Below are 13,453 nucleotides of genomic sequence, written 5' to 3'. Positions count from 1 at the left end.
GAAGGCAAGGAAGGCAAGGAAGGCAAGGAAGGCAAGGAAGGCAAGGAAGGCAAGGAAGGCAAGGAAGGCAAGGAAGGCAAGGAAGGCAAGGAAGGAACGTATTTGCCGAGTTTTTAGTAAGAGGTGACTTAACACTCTAGGCTCTGCCTCCCTGAAACAGGGGGCCGCACCGTGTACCTGGCAGGGCTGCGGCTGCTCCTCCATCTGGACACTTGATTCTTTCCGTCCCTTTGCTCGAGGGCTTCTCACAGGGCGCTGCTCCAACAGACTCCTCCATTAGAGGGCATTACAGGCCACTGAAATCGCTGAAGTTTGATCCATCTAGAGGAAAAGAGACAGTTCTCTCTATTTTTCTCCGATAAACTGTGGGAGTTTCACATCCTTTCTCTGCTATTTAGGTTCTTAGATTTTAGAACATGTATTTGCTGTATTATTCCCTGTCTCCCACTTTCTCCCTGACTGAATTAGGATCTGTTAAACATGAATAGCAAACAAATGAGCTAACTAATGGTAATCACAGAATGATTGATTATACTCTAGAGAAGTTAAGAGATTCTATACAAAATATTCTCACTGGATTTTTTTTTGTCCTAGAAAGTCTATTCAGCACAAGGGCCACACGGATTTAGGGGCATTACTAAAGCAAATTGTTTCACACAGCCTATATAAATGCTACAGTCTGAAGACAAATAAATCCTCTTGTAATTGAAAATTGCATTTCTGGAAACTGGGATGTGAAACTCCAGTAGGTATCATGGACTAAAGTTCTCTGACTTAAAGTAATACCAAGTTCCCAAAACATCATAGTAAGAGCCCAGATATTCTAAAGGAAATTAACAGAGCAAAGTATTTTCTGCATATGTTCTAAAAACGCCACGGAAATTAGATCATTTTATGTATCTAGTTCTTTCCCCATCAAGCAATGCCTTCACCAGAAATTAGTTATTTGTAGGACTTATGGCACCTAAGTATATATAAAAAAAAAAAAAAAAAAAAAAAAAAAAAAGAGTTCTGGATGACTAATCAGGTCTGTCCAGACCATCACAGTGCCCCAAAGGACAATTCAAGGTTATCTCTTCCTCTCTCTGAATTCTCTGTTCTTGTTTATCATGCAGCTGGAGTCAAAGCAGTAAGAGAGTCTAGAGGAAAGCAATCCCAGACAGACCTCGTGACTTCAGTACTCACTGACATGTTCTGGCCTCCTCCCTGGATGATCTCACAGACAGGGTCAGAGTTTTTACTCACAGAGAAAGCTGTGAGGAGGTCTAGACACCATTTGGATCAGAGCAGGAGGGACAAAAAGACAGCAGGAGTTGCAGAGCATTCGCTAGCACTCTGTGCTCCTCCGCTGCAACACGTCCTCATTAGATTCTGTCTTCCAGGCAGACTGATTATGCTCTAACTCCTAATTACATGGAAACGTTCAAGCATTATTTTTTCTCCTTTTAAACAAATCAAGACTATTTTAAAGATACCAGCTGCACCACTGCAAAGGTGCAGATTGTCTCCTCATTAACTCTTCACTGTAGCTGCTACTATAAACACCACAAACTGTCTCCTTCTGGTTGTGCTGGCATTATTCATCATGTTCTTAATCTATATTTCTATCCCATATTGCTTGTGCTTCCTGCAGGTTGGACATTTCCCTCTGCCCAAGGCTTTGGGTGACTACCGTACAGTCCTCTCCTTTTCACGACCAAAGTCACACACCTCCCTTGTTTCGGCCGTGTCCTGTGCCTTGGGACACGGCAACTGCTTAGACAGGTCCATGGAGAAAGTAGTCTTGGTTCCCCAGCTCCCTCATTGGAATTATTCCTCATTTAGGTCAACTGAGTTGATATGATAAGCACATGGTCTCCAAGGCTGGATGTGGATTTGGTGACATCTGCACCTCACTCCAGCGCGTCTGTTTTAACGCAGTGCCCAGTGGCTTCGCTCTCCTCACAATCCAGGAACGACAGAACGGTCACTGCCAGATATCAGTTATTTACTTCCACAGACACGAGTCAGTGCTTTAACCAAGATCTGCATAAGCTTAACATTGCTCTATTTGTACTATTATTTTAATTCAAGCACAGTCAGATATTTGTGCTGCATGTAAAAACGCCCTTGGATCGGCCCATCTGTGAGGGCAGCCTGGGTCTCCTCCTTCCTTCCTTAAACAACCAGGTGTCCTGCGAGGAGACGCAGGAACAAAGTGTCTACCAGGAGGATAAGGCTCTAAGAACGGGAGGATGCCAAGATTTGCATTCAGTTCTGTGCTTCCTACACTTTTTTTTTTTTTTTGTAAGCCTGATGCTAGCTTGTATGAGTTTATGAATATAAAGGCTCTGTCACTGAACGGTTTTTACCAACTGCTGCTTTATTTCCTTCCAGTGAGTCATCCTTCTAGCTTATGCTGCCCTATTTAATTTCTACTGCTGCTTAACCCACACAAGCCCTTCTAAAATAAAAAAGTTTAAAAAAAAAAAAAAAAGAAAAAAAAAAAAGAAATACACATCAAGCAGCTTGAACTGATGATGCACTGCACTGCCGTGCAGATACAACACAATTTACTTTGCTGGGTTTCCAAATAATGCTGAACAGCACGGAGTCCTCAGATGCAGAGTTGGAGAGGTGCTGTTAAATGGAGCTGAAAATTGAGAGTGAAGCTTACTGTAAATTACCTCTAGGACATTGAAATAACAATATTACTATTTGAAAATCTGTAACAAGAAGAGAAAAATAGGACGGTAACTTTTAACTCCATTGAGATTAATTAGAATTGAGGGTAATCCTTTACCGGCATGATAGATGATAAATGATATTTGCTAAATTTGCAGATATTTGCTAAGCAACCAGTCATTCTATTTTTGCTGCTGTCTTTGAAGGCATTGCTCTATTTGTCTGTTTGTGCAATGCTTTTATCAATGGCAAACTGTGACCTCATTGGGAACAATGTCAAGACCTCAATCTAAAATAATAACTGTTTCCTACTGATGGAGTCCTTTAAACCTACTTTAGTGGACTCCAGGAAGCAAAGCGCAGTGCAGTGTGGTATCACTTCCCCCCATCTTTTCTTCTGTATAGAATGAAAGATAGTAGGAAGGATCTATGGACATGATGAGCTGTTCGTTTCCTGCTTTCCTACTTCTGGGCACTTAATTGTTCTTAAATCTTAAAGGAGCAGCACACTGAGCGCTGGGGAAGATCTCAAGGCCACCGTGCTCTTGTGAAGAGGGTTTCTGCTCACCTGTTCCTGATACACTCCTGGCTGGTATACAAACCAAGGTGCAGGGCTTTTTATTTTATTTATTTTTTTAAACAAAGTTATTTTTTCACGTGGACAATGTGAATATTGGAGACTCCAACTCCTGGTCACCAGTAGCTTCTGTTGCCTTAAATCAGAACCTGACCCTCCCCCTCCCTTTTTTTTTTTTGCCCCCCCCCCAAGGGTAATTGTGCAGTACTGCAGATCCACAAATTTCCAAAACACCATCATGTGACTTAAAAGCAACAGTGAAACAAAGACACCACCTCTGCCTTGCTTGCAATCACAACAGAGATTGAGAAATAGGAAGAAAACATTCCATTGCTGCCAAGGGCAGGGAAAAATGCCAAAATCTTCCCAGAGTATGCCGCCCGACAGGAAAAGCCAGCTCTGAAAGGAGAGAGAAGGCAGGAGGGAAAAATATTTCCTCACTCAGTCAGAAAGGACAGAAAATGAAGTCTCAGATGCCTTCTCCTGTCACATCCCTGAAACACATCAGCTTCCTCCCCATCAACTCTGTAATGGAATTACTCTCAAAAAATACTTTGAATACTTTGCTTCATTAAGTTGGCAGAATTAAAGGGAACAATTCATCTTCTCTTCCAATGTGCAGAAATAGTTATACTAGTATTAAAATGTATTCCTATTCCAGAAAACCAAACTATTACACATCCTGTGTACAGAGCACTACAGAGCTGTCTTTTACAGAGCTTTCACTGGCACTCCGATTTTTTTTTTTTTTAATACACCCTTTCCTTACATAATCATGCCAGTATAAGGCTCAAATGTAGACCAAAAGGATATTGATTGAGCTTTTTTTGTGGAGCAGAGTGGGGTTTGTCACATTAGCATTGAAAGATTTCAATTGCAGCTTAAACATTAGAAGATTCACAGACGTGAACTAGACCCATATGAGCTTCTGTCTCCCCAGCTTCCACGTGGCAGCTCATCACACTTATAACTACGTTGGGAACGCAGCTCTTCAATGAGCAACATCTTGTTTGCATTGAGCATGCAATGCATGGATGTCCTGCTGAGATCAGGAGCCCTTTATGCTGCATGCAGTGCAAATCCTTCCCCTTGTGACCTTACAAACTAAAAGAAGCAAAAGATGAAAGGGCAAACAGAAGCACCGAAAGTTGAGATGATTAATTCATTGCTCACACAGCAAGTCAGTAACATAGCCACGAGTACATGCTAGTCTCCTGACTCACAGTTCAGTGCTTTTCCTGTTAGGTAAGGTGGCTCTGCATCCCATCCTCCGAGAACAGCTGAAAGGTCTCTAGAAGAATGTAAGCTTGGAACCTTGCTGTGTAAGAGCAGATAAACACTAGTTAGTAGAGTTTAATCACTGTTAATTTGTGTAATATAGCATCAAAAAGTATTTGTACTCATTTCCTAATAATTGTTATATAATAAGAGGTACTACATCATCAAGACCTATTCTCATATTATCATCCTACCTAGCAACATCATCTATAGATGTCTACGTGTTACAAAGTAATGCAGAGGGCTACTTTGTAACACAAAGGATGCAGCTAAATAGCAAATCAAGATGTGGTTCTTGAACTGGGAGGGAAATTCAGAAAAGCCTGTGTTAGAGCAGTGATTCCACAGTGCAAATAACTTCAGCTACTTGAGCAATAACATCAATTTCTCAGGGAAAAAAAAAAAAAAAAAAAAAAAACGGAAAGATTCCAGGACTGCAAGTTTCCTTTTTGAGTCTCATTTCCTTCTTTATTTCTTCCTTCCTCTCTCTCACTGAGGATAGGCCAGAAGAGACAGAGAGCCTCTAGTCTGATTTCATGCAATAGCTCTAGTTTTTATAGGTCTGCGCTATATCCTGCAAAATAGAAGGCTCTCTGTTGGCCGATACATCTTCATTGTAATAGTGGGTGTAATTGCAGGAAGGCTGTAACATGCATTGCAGCACTATCATAAACCATTCGATGTTCTCAGCATTACAAAACCAGGACAAGTGGCACAAGAACACGGCAGCCAAACTGGAACCTGATGCAAAGGCTTCAGGGTCATGGTCTCACTGCCACTGGTATCCAAGTGTCCTGGCTTAAAACTCTCTTGAAATGACTAAAAACCCCACTACCAGCCTTCTAACTGCACCGTAACCACGTGTGGTGACCCAGGATGTTTGTACCACATGCTGGTGCATCAGGGCATGACCAGGAGCCACCACATGATGCTGTGACATAACATTAAGCACCTATCCAGTCATATGAGCTGCAGAGCAAACACTGCCCAGCTGAAGTAAAACTCGTCTCTGCGTGCAGTACGGTGAGGAAGCCTTCTCCTCTTGCAGGGGCTACAGCTCTGGACATCCAGGAGACTGCTGGACTCATTCATTTTCTTCACAATTTCCCCAGAATACGTGCATCAGAGTGGAGGAAGGACCCTGTCCTCATTCCAACACGGGGCCGGTCTCCGGCAGGATGGCACCACGAGGCTTCCAGGAGCGCTGACAGGAGCGCAGGCGGCAGAGAGGGCCGAGCCGCGCGGCCCTGCTCCCACTGCGGCCCATACCGGCCTGGCCACGGCTCCTCTGCGGCCCACGGCCCCGGCCTGGCCTCCGCAGACACCCCCTGCACAAGCGACCAACAAACACCTCGCTCATCAGACACCTCCCGTGATCAATGAGGGCCATTAATAGCTTTGGACCGGAATGCTGATCGTACCCAACAAAAGACAAGTGATTAACCAATTCTGTGGAACTGCAACACAATCTAATTGCTTTAGTAACAAACCACAATCTATCCTTGATTCCATGATATTGAAATTCCATGATATTATATAACTATTATATTGCCATTTAGCAAGTGATAAGTGCCAGCGAGTTTGACTAGTTACTTAGTACCAGCTAGGAAGATCTCAGGATATCCAGCACCAATACAGTGCAGCATGCAGTGCGTGACCCCTGTCAGCCTCAGCAGGAATAAAACAGCTCTTAAACTGAAGTGTTAGACCAGGGTGCCAGAATAACAAGAAAACTCTTCTAGAGAGTATCTCATGCAAAATTTGTTAATTACAAAATCTATAAATGCTTGATTTTCAGTCTAAATTGCTATACTAATCTATAAAGTAATTATAACAACCAGTAGTCGAAGCCATGGGGAGCCTCCCCATGGAGGCCAATCTTTAATATAATTATTTCCTTTTTGTCGGAGCATAAAGTTATCATTATTACAGTATCGGATGCCTGACTGAAAAGCAGAATTTACAGCACATTTAAAGCACATTTATAATTTACATTATGTTCCTGAATTAGAACATGCACGTACCTCCGGTGCGTGTCCGAATCAGGGCTTAAAGTTCAGGTCTTGCAAGAATACTTCCTCTTTCCTGTGTCTTTATTTAACAGCCTTTTCCAGTTCAAAACTCTAGTAAACAGCCCATTCACAAAAGGGCAGAGGCAGCAAACAGCTGCTGTGGGACAGGATGTTCAGCTGTAATTACATCTGCTCTGCAGCCAAGGTGCCCATCTGCACTTCTGAGCACATCAGGCCCTGCTTATGGCCATCAAAACCAAATGTCTAGCAAAGAGGTAAGTGGGGCTCCCCTAAGTCCTACTGTGCTTTAGTGGGAAGCCTATTGCTATTGTTGAGACTTATTTACACTATATAAAACTTGTGGATTCAGGAGGAATATAAGAAATGCAACAGCTAGAAATCTTTTCAGTCCCTTTTCAGCAACATCTCTACATAGCATGAGCTGGCAGATACTAGTCAAACTTGAAATTAAACCTTTACATACACTGCCCACTACACTGCTTGCACCAGCTGCCTGGGAAGACCCCATGGCAGAACTGAGCTTTTCCTTTCCCATAGGCTGCTGGAGCAAGGAGGCACCTAATCCCATCCAGCCACTCCTCAGTACTCCAGCTACAGAACTGCTCCTCTGTGCCAGACCTCCAGGAAGCCAGAGATGGAAGGGCTCTCACAAACAACGTGCACTTACCCTAATGCAGAGAGCAGAGCCTTGCCTTAAAAGCAGTCAGATTGATTGAAGTGACCCCATCTGGTTGATCGCAAAACCAGATATGACATTTCAGTAGGAAAAAAAAAAAAGTAATGTAGGAAAATAAATCACAGCAATCACAGCTTTGTTGCTTCTACTTTTTTTTTTTTGTTATTGTTTCCACATCTGCTCAGAAGCAAATAAAGAAATAAAACCTTTTGTTTTTAACAGATAAATAGCATAAATGTACCTGTATTACCAGAGCTTATTCCTTTAATTTAGACAAATAAGCAGTACTAACATAAGGTTAGTTTTAGTTAATTTTTACATCATTACAGCTCTATTTGCACTAGGAATCTGTATTGTTATAATTATTACAGTTTTACTTGCAGCCACAGAAAGCTGTCCCTAGGCTAACACTCAGATTTATGCAGATCTAGATAAGTTGTCAAACAACAGGCAGAAACCTGGACACAGCTCAAGTGTCCACATGACAGAAATGTGGATAGAGCAGAGATCTGATGGGGGAGCCAGAACTAGACCGTGAAGGGCCCAATACAGCCAGCTCTTCCTTAAATCATCACAGCACGTGTCTGTAGAAGTGAGGTTGTCCAGACAAAGAGCTCTAGAGGTAGTCTGCAGAATACAACGTTTATAAGAATGAATAAAATTTATTGCAAAGAAGCAGCTCAATTAACCCATTTCTATGAGGCATACCCTGCCCTAAACATGGCTTTGACCTCTGGTTATTAATGGACCTTTGCCTTTAGGTTCCAACCTTTGTTGCTCAGGTCTCCACGGGGAGAGGAGGAGCGGGGAAGTGACCACTGCAACTCCGTGCCAGGCTCAGCAAGCTCCGAAGGAGGAGCCTCCAGAACCTCCAGGGCCAGGGGCCTCTCCGCCCTGCCTGGCCTAGAGTCCTCAGCCCCAGCTCCTAATCCTGAGCAGGCTCTGTAGAACATCCAACTGCGCAGCACTTATCAGGAGCAGGGAAAAAAGCAGGACAGAAGGAGCAGTCCAGCAAGTGCTATTTTAGATGTAGCAGACAGGGCTCTATACAGAACAAAACATCTGCTAGTTAGATCATCCTCCCTTATGTCAAAGGGAAATATATGTTCGCACCGAGGGGTTTGTCTGTCTGACAGCACCGCAGTGCTGAGTGGTGTTTGATCAGCACAGCTAGGCAGAACTTGGCTCTCCAAAGATGAAAGATAAATTAGGAGTCTGGTATCTTTGTGAAGGAAGGGGAGCAGCTTTGCACCACAAACAAGCAACCATAGAGCACTGAGGGCTGCTCTCAGCAGTGAAACAAGAGTGGGTCACGTCTGCCCATGGGCAGAGGCTGCCTGGGGGAAGGAGGAGATGGCACCAAGCACCTACACTGAGGCCATGGACACCTTCCTTACCCATTCAGCAGCAGCTGGCTAGGACTGGATGTCTGTTCAAACCCGATCAAGCGCTGGCAGCAATCTCTGCTGAGGACTGTTTCTGCAGGCAGTTAAATTGCATATGATGATTGCGGAAGTCCCCCCTTCCCAGCATATTACCCCCATGTCACCAGGCCCGACTGTCTCTGCCTTAATGCCTTATGTCTTAATTTGCACTATTCTCTCAGGTACGTTTCCCTCACATACAGGAAGCTTCTAAATTTACTGGGTACAAGAGAAACTGACCCACAAAACAATTCAGTATTCAATTGTAATACTTTGTAATTATCCTAAGACATAGTATCTCGCCTCAAAGCACAATGTAACTATTCCTAAACTGACCTAACTTTGTTTTAAGGCCTGTCCAGATTCACCTAATAAGTCCATAGAAAACTGAGAAAGACAAGACAGCTCTTCTTACTCTAGGTTCCGTGCCTTGGCCACAAGACAACGTATCCTCTCCAGTTCCAATTAAATCAAAGCCAAGTTTTTAACATTGGTTCTAATGAGAGAGTTGGCATCTTGCACCACTGTAAATAATCGGCTAGAATTGCAGAGCAGAGCAAGGGAATTTAAACCAAAGGAACATAAAACAGCTCAGTTACATTTTTCATTGCAGAGTGACAAAGACTGTCATTTGGAAGCACATGGAAAGGCTGCAGAGCCTGAGCCTGCCAGGCCCTACGCTCCTCCGGCACAGAGTGCAAGAGCCTTCGGACTCGCTGATGCTCACAGCAGCCAAGCTCTCAGGAGACACAGGTTGAAGAGGAGCATGGAGAGGCAGCATGTCGGGGAACGGTGTTGAACACCAGGGAGGGAAACAGCTGTGTAACAGAGGTTATCAATCTGAGATTACGCTGACATGTATTAAGGTGGGGAATACAGTGAACTCCAGTTTGGCCTAATTTCTGCATTGCTGGAATTGTTCATAAGTAGTGTAGTCCATCTTACCAGATAGTGTCACCCTTTAAGATACTAAACTACTACCAATAAACAGTGATTATAACTTGACATTCAACCGAGCCTTCAATCTGTTCTAATTTCTACTATAACAGCAGGCTCAGACTCCAAGTAGAAAAGGACTCACTTTGTAAAATGATATAAAAAGAGTGAATTTCTGTCTTAAGGAATATACATTTTGTCTTTCATATATCCCTGCTCAGGTGGTCAAAGCACTTTAGAAAACAGTACCTTACCATGGGATTCATGGAAGAAAAACTCTAATGTTTTCTCCTATTTTAGCTCTGTGACTCTTCCACGATGGACCTTGGCAATCTTGCTTGATGAAGTGTTCTCAGTAAAAAGGTCCAAGTCTCTTCATGCACTTCAGCTACGTTGCTTTTACATCCAGCTAAAGAAAGAGGGATGGAAATGAGGGCATGAGAATTAAAGTATAGACTGTTTGCTTAACTGATTATTGTCTGGAAGTGAGAAAGGTTGTTGCAGACTGACATTAAGGCACATACAAATTCTTTTAGTGAATAATCTCTGTGGAAAGTTTTCAGTTAGCCTGGAAAAGTCTGGAGTTCAGATAAGATACAGGGATGAGCAGGATGGGATGCGGGTGGGATTTTTTTTTTTTTTTTTTTTTTTTTTTTTGTAGAGCAAGTTTTTTCTAACACTTTGCTTTCTAAAATAGCTTTTTGCCAAGAGACAAACCCTTAGTCCATCCTCTCATGGGTCAAGCCACAGGATGGCTCCTTCACAGCAATCTCTCTCTTCAGTCCTCTCTGCCCTTCCATTCTGCTCTTTCCATTCACCTTCTCTTTTGCCTGCGCAAACTCCTGCTGAACTTTCTCAATCCCAGAGAGACTATTCAAAACAAACATCAGTTTGTGAATTATTAACAGTGTAGACCATAAATAGCATGTTTTTAATTATAACCAAGACACATGCACTATTGCACAGACCAGCTGCTTTGGTCTTACCGTCATTGGCCTTAGTCGTCCCCTCAGCTGCCATTTGTCACAAGTAGCTGATAAAATGGCACCAGTAAAGAGGATGGACACAGCTTGCGTGTGACTGCAAGAGCCTCATGTGTTCCTCTAGCATGCCGCTATAGACTTGACACAGTTATCGCTGCTGGGCTAACTCCTGTTTATCCAGTCCAAACAGTGACACCAAACAGAAATTGATAACCCCTGTGGTCCCTGGAGAGAACACCTCGTTGCGATGGCCCATGCAAAGCAAATGTAGGTCTGCACAGCTTCTGGACCACAGAAGCTGTGGTCTAAATTCAAAACTCAGGCGAATGGCTCTTCAGCGGAGGGAACCTTCGAGCAGGAAGGCAAAGCGATAGAACCAAGCACAGCAAGTCCCTCTGATCAGAGTCTTGCAAGAAGCTAGAATATAGGAAATGCATAAAGAAAACATTCATTTTACCGAAACTATATAATATTACAAAGGCTTGCAAGGATAGATCAGCACTCAAACCAATTTCTATGAAAGCAGCAGAGTCGCTATTTGCCACACACCCAGACTTCAGACAGCTTGCCCAGCCTGTTGCAATAACTAAGTCAAAAAGAATTCAGCTACGCTGATTAAGGGAAATACATGGAGCACACCAATCAAAAAATTCAAACACGGAAACACAAACGCAATGTGCATATCAAGATTCACTACATCAGTATGCAAGAAGGTTAAATAAACAGGTCCTGGCGCTTTAGCAGCCTAGAAAAAAGCAACATAACCCGGTTCTTAGAAAATACTTTCAAAGCAGGCAGACAATAAAGGAAGTCCTTTTTCATTTATGAAAGCTCATTGTAGTCCGTAACGTCTCGTTGCAGAAGGATGGCAGTGAGTTTATTAGCTCCCCAGCTGAACAGCCCTGTGCAGACTTGGCAGCACGTCCAGGAGGAGGAGAATGGAAAACACATAAATGAGCTGTGAGTCACGGGCGCAGCACTCGGGCCCCGCAGCATGTGACTGCGTGGGGTATGAGCCTGGTGCCGCCCCGGTCCCGCAGCTATGCCTCATCAGGGAGAGCAAGATATTCGAAAAATAGCCCAGCTTGCTTAGCTTGCCAGGAAAATAAACGTGACAAGGGTGCAGAGGAAGGCAAGTGTGGATTTTTATTTTCTGAGCTTTAAATTTTTTTTTTTTTTAATACATTTGCTGACGAGGATGGCTCGCTCATGTGGCAGCCTGCACGCAGCATGCAGCTTTCCTCCTCTTCCACACATTGCCTTCAGCCACAAAGCAGCTTCCACTGCAGCAAGGCCCACAGGGAGAAGGGCTTGGTTAAGTCACTGAAGTGTCTGTTCCTAATCTGCCGCCAAGGCCTGGGAGTTCACATATCACCATCTGCCACCACGGCCTTCACCACATACCATGGGCATGACCATGGGCACGACTATAGGCACACACCAGCATTTGGAATCCAGTGCTGTAAAGGCTGAACAGCAACAAATCTCCTACAGTTCCTCACTGTTTGGGGATGTGTTAAGTTAGGTAATATTATATTCCATGTTATACAAAAATGAGACTAAAAGATCTAATTATCTATTCCAGCCCTCCAACCTACTGTACTAATGATCAGAGCACACCAAGAAGACAGACAACTACTAAAGCAACACTTAGAGAAATAATACATCCCCAAAGACTTTCCTTCTTTCAAGAACACTATCAGGAAAGGCAGCAACACGATACAAAACTGTGCAACTTGTCTGTCCCCTGTCCTGTCTGCACAAGCCCCTCAAGTTGAGCAAACAGCAGCGCCTCATCGCACGGCACGAGGAGCTCGGCGCTGCAGGAGGGCTCTCACGCGGTGACTCACCTCGGCGATGAGCTGCCCTGGGTCAAACATTCACGACTTATGAGTAACTCCAAAGCAACATTTCACAATGTTCACTGGCTGCAAATCTCCTTTGTTGCAAGAAGCTGTCGAGGGGTTAACTGAAGACAGATGTTTCAGGGTTTTCCATCAGCAGACAAGAGAGAACTGAGAAAGCAACAGAATCAGGCTGTTAGAAAGTTATATTTGGTGCTAAAATGTGCTAGTATCATACAAATGAGACTTCATACATATGTGAGTCCATGATAGTGCTTGGACCACCACCCCACTCCTTCCTGCTCCTTGCTTTGATGCTGCTCTATCCCATGGTTTTAGCAATGCTTCCTAGGCCCTGCTTACGTAAGGGCAATCTCTAGATAGTGCCACTACAGAACAAGACTTACAGCTATTTCAGTACAGCTACCGCTCCAGGATAAGGTCATAGGCATTCCATATTAACTGCAGTTAACTATCCTGCTATCTGTTTTTTTGGAAGTACAAAGAGAGAGCAAGAGAGGAGTCATCTAGTGTTAGAACAAGGGTGGAATTCAGATATGCAAAAGGAGAAGAGGAAAAGGAAGAGGAACAGATAGGACAGTATAAAGATGTTAATCCATGCAGTGAATGAGCTAGCCCCAGGGTGTCTTTCTCCATGAGTAGTTTCAGAACATTCCCAGTAACTCAACAAAAAGTTCAAAACTCTACCATAAACCAGATCTTGTTGTATTTAGACACTACATAATTTTACACACACACATATATATATCTACATATATAAAAACAAATAAACAAGACAACAGAATCTCCTGAGCGGGTTCTGGCCTCTGTTTTGGAAAGGCAAAACCCAGTGCGAGTCACAAACCCACCTCACAGCAGCCAAGACTCGTGTTTTGCTTCACACCACCCTGAGCCCGCAACCACTGACAGGGAGGATGTCACAAGGCAGCAGATAACAGGGCCGGGATCTGCGCTCCATGCAGGGCAGGAACGTTGAGCGCTGCTCCCAGGCCTGAGGCAGGTCCTCTACCCACAAGG

At 43.7% G+C, this 13,453-nt stretch overlaps 1 long non-coding RNA gene across 4 annotated transcripts in view; it reads right to left on the bottom strand.

Moving 5' to 3' along the window:
- LOC112954738 overlaps positions 1-12,574 on the bottom strand; it is a 16,723-nt gene extending 4,149 nt beyond the window's left edge. For 2 of the 4 annotated variants that reach the window (XR_003250769.1, XR_003250772.1), the window contains exons 1-4: positions 10,575-10,854; positions 9,843-9,997; positions 4,465-4,559; positions 178-321 (exon numbers count right to left, since the gene is read on the bottom strand). This is a non-coding gene — a long non-coding RNA (uncharacterized LOC112954738). Of the gene's footprint in view, positions 1-177; positions 322-4,464; positions 4,560-9,842; positions 9,998-10,574; positions 10,855-11,354; positions 11,484-12,421 lie in introns of those variants that run through there. The other 2 variants (XR_003250770.1, XR_003250771.1) reach the window with 2 other exon arrangements.
- Between the last annotated feature and the right edge of the window lie 879 nt (positions 12,575-13,453).

This window comes from Nothoprocta perdicaria, unplaced genomic scaffold (genome assembly GCF_003342845.1).
Source record: "Nothoprocta perdicaria isolate Ctin4 unplaced genomic scaffold, notPer1 scaffold_50, whole genome shotgun sequence".
Classification (NCBI taxonomy): Eukaryota; Metazoa; Chordata; class Aves; order Tinamiformes; family Tinamidae; genus Nothoprocta; species Nothoprocta perdicaria.
This window is presented reverse-complemented; position numbering and strand designations above follow the sequence as displayed.